The sequence below is a fragment of the Lepus europaeus genome, chromosome 19 (genome assembly GCF_033115175.1).
Source record: "Lepus europaeus isolate LE1 chromosome 19, mLepTim1.pri, whole genome shotgun sequence".
In the NCBI taxonomy this organism is placed as follows: domain Eukaryota; kingdom Metazoa; phylum Chordata; class Mammalia; order Lagomorpha; family Leporidae; genus Lepus; species Lepus europaeus.
Window position 1 is genome coordinate 44479738 of NC_084845.1, and position 6163 is coordinate 44485900.

Below are 6163 nucleotides of genomic sequence, written 5' to 3' on the forward strand. Positions count from 1 at the left end.
CAGGAGCTCCAACCAGGGCCCAAGCGCCTGGCCATCTTCTGCCACAGGGGCTTCAGTACTGCGCTGCCACGCCTGCCCCAGTGCAGCGCTTACTGAAGAAGGCTCATCCGGAACGCGACTCCGGAGCTTTGCGGGTCCAAGGAGGGGCCTGGGAAACTGTTACTGGGAGGAGGTGGGAGAGCTGCAGTGACAAAGCCATCCTGTGAAGGCGGATGGAATTGAGGCTGGGAAAAGGCAATGACTTGCTCAGGGTCACCCATCCCACCTCAACGGAGCTCGAACCCACATCGTCAACCCCGAATGGGGATCCCAAGGGGTGGGCCTGCCTGCGTCCCCAGCTGCCTCTGCCCCTCCCTGCCCCCCACTTCCCCTCCAGCCCCGGGGCGTGTGGAGGCCTCAGTTGCTTCTAGTCCACGGCAGGTCCCACCCAACCCGGGTAGGCTTCAGAGAGAAGCTTGGGGAACGGGGTTGGGCGACAGGAGCCCGCGTTAGGACCTGGGGACGTGGCTCCCGCTGGAGGAGAGCTTTGGGAGGGACGTGAGATGATTTCCGATGGTGTAGAGGCAGTCATCAAATAACAGGAAGCGCTTTGTTCTTAACTTGGCTTGCCGGTGCCTGCGTGGCCAGGAGAAAGCCTCGGTCCCGCTCTGCCCTTCCCACCCGCTCCCTGGCGGGAACGGTAGGTCCTGGTGTAGAGTCTGGGTTTCTACACTTTAAGGATAAGCCTCAGAAACAGTGCAAGGGGTGGGGGTGGGGGGAACATGGGCCAGACACGGCGGGGGAGGCGGGGAGGGCGGCACAGAGCTTCCCCAGCACTGCCCTTCTCCCAGCACTGCCCTGTGTCCACCAGGCCGGAAGCTCCTGGTGAGAATTCTATGCCAGTGCTTTGTGGCTATTGTGTTTATTTTTAACATGACCTTCTATGTCCACCCTACTAATACATATTTTTTCATTACAGGCATACTTGAGTGTCTTTTAAAAATACATTGATTTACAACTTTAAAAGTTGAGCCAACTTTAAAAAAATAGTTTAAAAAAAAACTTTATTTATTTATTTGAAAAGCAAAGTTACAGGGAGAGAAAGAAATATTCCATCCTCTGGTTCACTCCCCAGCTGGCCACAATGGACACCAGGGGCTGGGCCAGGTCTAAGCCAGGAGCCTGAACTCCAACAGGGTCTCCCCTGTGGGTGAAAGTGATATTGGAAATGACCCCCTAAAATATATACAAAAATGTGGCCCCTTGAAGTTCCCCAGAAGTCAAGTCTGGGGTGCCACATATGTTACTGGAATTTGGGGTGCCATATGATATCACCATACGCTTATTAATAAATCCCCAATATTAATAAGCCTGAGAGGGTTCTTGCCTAATATTTAGAGAATTCTAAATACCGGCATAAATAAACAAGGCAGCATGGTACATTTTAAGTTTTTATTTAGTGAGAAAGATGAGGAGGGGAGTGAGAGCTTTATCTAAGAGAGAGAGGGAAATCTGGGTTCATACCGAGCACCAGGAACCAGCCACGTGGAGGAGCATCTAGGCCAGGAAGCCTAGGGCAGGTGGCCCAAAGGCCATGGGCCCTGGAGGCGCAGGGCTACAGCAACCCATACCTTGCAAAGGCCAGGGAAGAAGAGAAGGGCAAGACTCACTGTGTCCCAGGCTTTTCACCCACTTCCAAAGGGGAGTGGTTAGTTAGCCTGATTGGCCGGTGGGCACCCAGGTGTGGCCAGGTAGCGGCATGAGGTCACACAGGGGCGTGGTGAAGGCGTGGTCTTCCAGCTCACAAACCTAATTGATTTCAACCTGTTTGCTTGCCTACTTCAACAGGGGCCCAAGCACTGGGGTACTCTTCGGCCTTCCCAGGTACATTCCCAGGGAGCTGGATCAGAAGTGGAGCAGCCAGGATTCTAACTAGCTTAACTCTCAGCACCACAACACCAGTTTCTAGTTTTTTTTTGTTTGTTTGTTTTAAAGATATATTTATTTATTTATTGAAAAGTCCAAGTTACAGAAGGTGGGGGTGGGGCGGAGAGATCTTACATCAGCTGCTTTATTCCCCAGATGGCCACAATGGCCAGGCTGCAGCCAGGAGCCAGGAGCTTCTTGGTCTCCCACATGGGTCGCAGGGCCCCAAGCACTTGGGCCATCTTCTGCTACTTGTCCCAGGCCATCAGCTGGGTCAGAAGTGGCGCAGCTGGGACAGGAACTCATGCCCATAGGATGCCAGTAGAGCAGCCGGCAGCTTTACCCACTATGCCACAGTGCCGGCCCCTCAAGTGACTTCTGACAAGACCATTCAACGGGGGAAAGAACATTTCAACAAATGGTGTCGAGGAATTTGGCTACACAAAAGAATGACATTTAACCCTTACCTTAAACAATACCCAGAAATTAAAATGGATCAAAGAACTCGATGGAAGACCAAAAACCAGGGTCCTCTTAGAAGAAAGCTTAGAGGGAAAGCTTCAAGACATTGGATTTGAAATGATTCCTTGGATATAACACCAAAACACAGGCCACAAAATCAAAAAGAAATTGAACTACATCAAAATTAAAAAGTTCTGTGCAACCAAGGACACAATCAGTAGAGCGAAAGGCAACCTGTGAAATGGAAGTAAACGCTTTCAAACTCTATATCTGAGAAGGGCTTACTATCCAGAATATATTAGAGCCATCTATAACACAATAGCAAAAATAAACAATCCAATTAAAAATAAGCAAGGGACTTCAGTAGACATGTCTCCAGAAAAGATCCACAATGGCCAACAGAGATATGAAGAAACACTCAACCTCACCGATCATTAGGGAAATGCCAGGGAAATCTGCCGTGATGTGGTGGGCATTGTGGCACAGAGGGTGAGGCCCAGCCTGGGGTGCCCACAGAATCCTGGCTATTCTGCGCTTGCTTTTTTTGTTGCCTGCTAGTGCTTAGCCCGTGAGGCTGTGGATGACAGCCCCAATATCTGGGTCCTTGCTGCCCACGTGGGAGGCCTGGATGGACTCCAGGCTCCTGGCTTTGGCCTGGTGCAACTCTGGCTGTTGTAGGCATCTGGGGAGTGAACCAGAGGATGCAAGATCTCTGTATCTCTCTCTGTTGCTCTGCCTTTCAAGTAATTAAATACATCTTAATCTCACTAATATTAATTAATAAATTGAACCTTTGGAGCAAAAACAGTTTTATTTTAAAAAGTGAAAAAACCTGGTACAAACAAATGTGGTCGGGAATGTTAAAATAATCTGCTAATTAGATGCCTCTACTGCCGGGAGAGACCAATTGCATGTTTACCACACAAAACTTTGTGTTCTTGTGGATTGTATTTCATGTTTAAAAATGAGAGAGAGAGAGAGAGAGAGAGAGACAGAGGCAGAGATCCTTCACCTGCTGGTTCACTGCCCAAGTGCCTGCCACAGCCAGGCCTGAGTCACGGCTCCAAGAGCCCAGAACTCAATTTGGGTCTCCCATGGGGATGGCAGGGGCCCAACCCCCTGAGCTGTCACCTGCTGCCTCCCAGGGCGCACCTTAGCAGGAAGCTGGAAGTGGGGTGGAACCCAAGCCCTGTGCTGTGGGGCGCAGGCATCCTGCCAAGCACCCACCCCTGAACTGCACTGTAGATCATTTCCAATGGTGCTTTATTTAACCCAGTGCGTCTGCAATATTGTCATTTAATCACAAGATCAATATAAAAACCAGCAGTGGCATTTCCATTCGTTTTTTGAACTGTGCTCATGTCTTTGGAATTCCTTTCTGCCTTACACTCAGAGCACATCCCAGCTCCAAGCAGCCGCTTTCGCCTTCTGTAGCCCGGGTGGGGCCGGTGCCTCCTGCACAGAGCTCAGTCCTGTGGTCCCGAGCGCAGCCCTGGGTGAATGCCGAGCAATCGATTCGTCCTGCTAAAGTCTCTCCCCGTTTTTTCCCAAAAGCTTTTTTTTTTTTTTTTAAATATCCCTCAAGTAAACCTCATTCATTATATAAATATCAAACGCAGGTAACCAAAGAGGGAAAAAAAAATCACAATAAATGCTATCCCCAAGACAATAACAGCTGCGGCTGTTCCCGTGGGCTCTGAGACTTTACACCTCGGTTATTTTAAAATTTTTTATTCACATAAAATAGAAATGCATAAGCAACAGTCATAGATTGTAAGGGTTATATCTTATTATATAAACTACGAAACTGTATTTATACTTGACAAATTTTTAAATTTTCGGAGAGCTTTCGAGAGTGCGGAGTTCACTTATACCCTCTACCCAGTTTCCTCTTGTTATGGATATTTTACACTGGTTATCATGCACCGGCCCCACTTTTCAATAAAGATTTATTTACTGATTTATTATTATATTATATTATAATATATTGTATATTGTTATTAACTGATTTATTATTTATTATTATTATGAAGGCAGAGTGACAGGGAGAGGGAAGGTTCTCCATGTGCCGGTTCTCGCCCCAAATGCAACATCCCGGGCTGGGCCTGGGGCCAGGAGCTCCAGCAGGGTGGCCTGCGTGGCTGGCAGGGCCGCTAGGCACCCCCGCCTCAGGCCGCCGTTCTCGGGGCGAGGGGGACGCACCGGCACCTCAATCCCAGCCCCTGGTGCGACGCAACTTCTCTCCCTCGCCCGAAAGCCGGCTTTCTCTGACGTGGCGGCGGCTCCCGGCGGTGGCCGCGCGGCCTCCCGCTCTCCCCGGGGTTGGGGGCGCAGCCACCGCACCCCTCCCACGAGACCCCGCTCCCGCCCTCCCCGGGGTTGGGGGCGCAGCCACCGCACCCCTCCCCACGAGACCCCGCTCCCGCTCTCCCCGGGGTTGGGGGCGCAGCCACCGCACCCCTCCCACGAGACCCCGCTCCCGCTCTCCCCGGGGTTGGGGGCGCGGGTAACGCCGCCGCCTCCTCAGGCTCAGCGCGCCGGCAGGCGGCTAGCGGGTGTCCGCGAGGTGCCGCCCTCGCGAGGGAAGCCCGTCTCTGTCTATCTCCCGGGGGACACCGACGGGGTCAGGGACGCGAGGGGGCCCGCTCGGGAGGGGCGGTAAGTCGAGGCGCTCCCAGGGGGCTCTGGGCCGGCGGCGCGGCCGGGGCTCCGACGCGGCTCGGCTGGGCCGGGATCCAGCCACGACACCCGGTCCCACGGCTGCCCTTACAGGAAGTCAGGATGGCCGAGCGGTCTAAGGCGCTGCGTTCAGGTCGCAGTCTCCCCTGGAGGCGTGGGTTCGAATCCCACTTCTGACAACATGCTTTTGCCCGTTTTCTGTCTCAGACTCAAAAGCCAGTGGAGTGCGTACCTTGGGCTACACTGAGCAGGAGACAGGGCGGCTCCACAGAGGCGGGCCGTTCTTCTTACAGTCCAAAGTCTTTAAGCAGGACACATCTCCTACTGGAGATTCCTGCTGGACTTGTGAAAGCGGCAAAACAATATTAAAAAGGCGTAAGGATTACCTCGCTTGCTTGCCGCTGCTTTGGAAGAAAGCCCCCCCCCCCAAAAAAAAAACACAAGCTCTTGTCAGAAGTGGGATTCGAACCCACGCCTCCAGGGGAGACTGCGACCTGAACGCAGCGCCTTAGACCGCTCGGCCATCCTGACTGCTTGTTCCGTGACGCGTAAGAGAGCCTCTTCAGAATTTTCATAGCGTGCGCATGCGTAGTGGGCAACGGAACGCACGGTTTCTGCACGGCATGGGCGGAGCCATGAGAACGTGCTGGAGAGGGGTGGGGCGAGAGGGCCGCCGGGGGCGGGGCGAGGCAACACCGCGGTAGAGGGCGCCCGTGGCCTGCAGGAGGCGCTGCAAGGCCGTGGACCCAGGGACTACACCTCGAACTGTAGGCCTTCCCTGGCGCGCGGCTCTGATGGCTGCGCGCCTGCGGTGCTCTTGCGTTCCCGCGCGCTTGTCCCTGGGTGTTCTCTGCAGGTGGCACGCACGCCCGCCTACCTGCGCGGGCCTAGAGGCGTCTCGGTGTGCGGGCGCGCAGACCACGAGCAGCCAGGAGACGGCGCGCGTTTGCTGGCGTGCGCCGCCTGTTCACTCAGGCCTCGGCTTAGCCGGCGCCCCGCTGCGACACAGCCGGATCCGCCTGGCTCACGACCGTGTCCCCCGTGCCCAGATCCAGCCTGGCGTGCAGGAGGCGCGCAGGGAAGCTCCGCGGGTGAATTTCTTCCTCGCTTCCTCCTG

General features: G+C 54.0%; 2 non-coding genes across 2 annotated transcripts; one reads left to right on the forward strand and one right to left on the reverse strand.

Moving 5' to 3' along the window:
• The first annotated feature begins 5142 nt into the window (after positions 1–5142).
• TRNAL-CAG (transfer RNA leucine (anticodon CAG)) lies at positions 5143–5225 on the forward strand. Its single transcript has one exon. It is a non-coding gene; the product is annotated as a tRNA-Leu (tRNA).
• Positions 5226–5494: 269 nt separating this feature from the next.
• TRNAL-CAG (transfer RNA leucine (anticodon CAG)) lies at positions 5495–5577 on the reverse strand. Its single transcript has one exon. It is a non-coding gene; the product is annotated as a tRNA-Leu (tRNA).
• Positions 5578–6163: the final 586 nt, after the last annotated feature.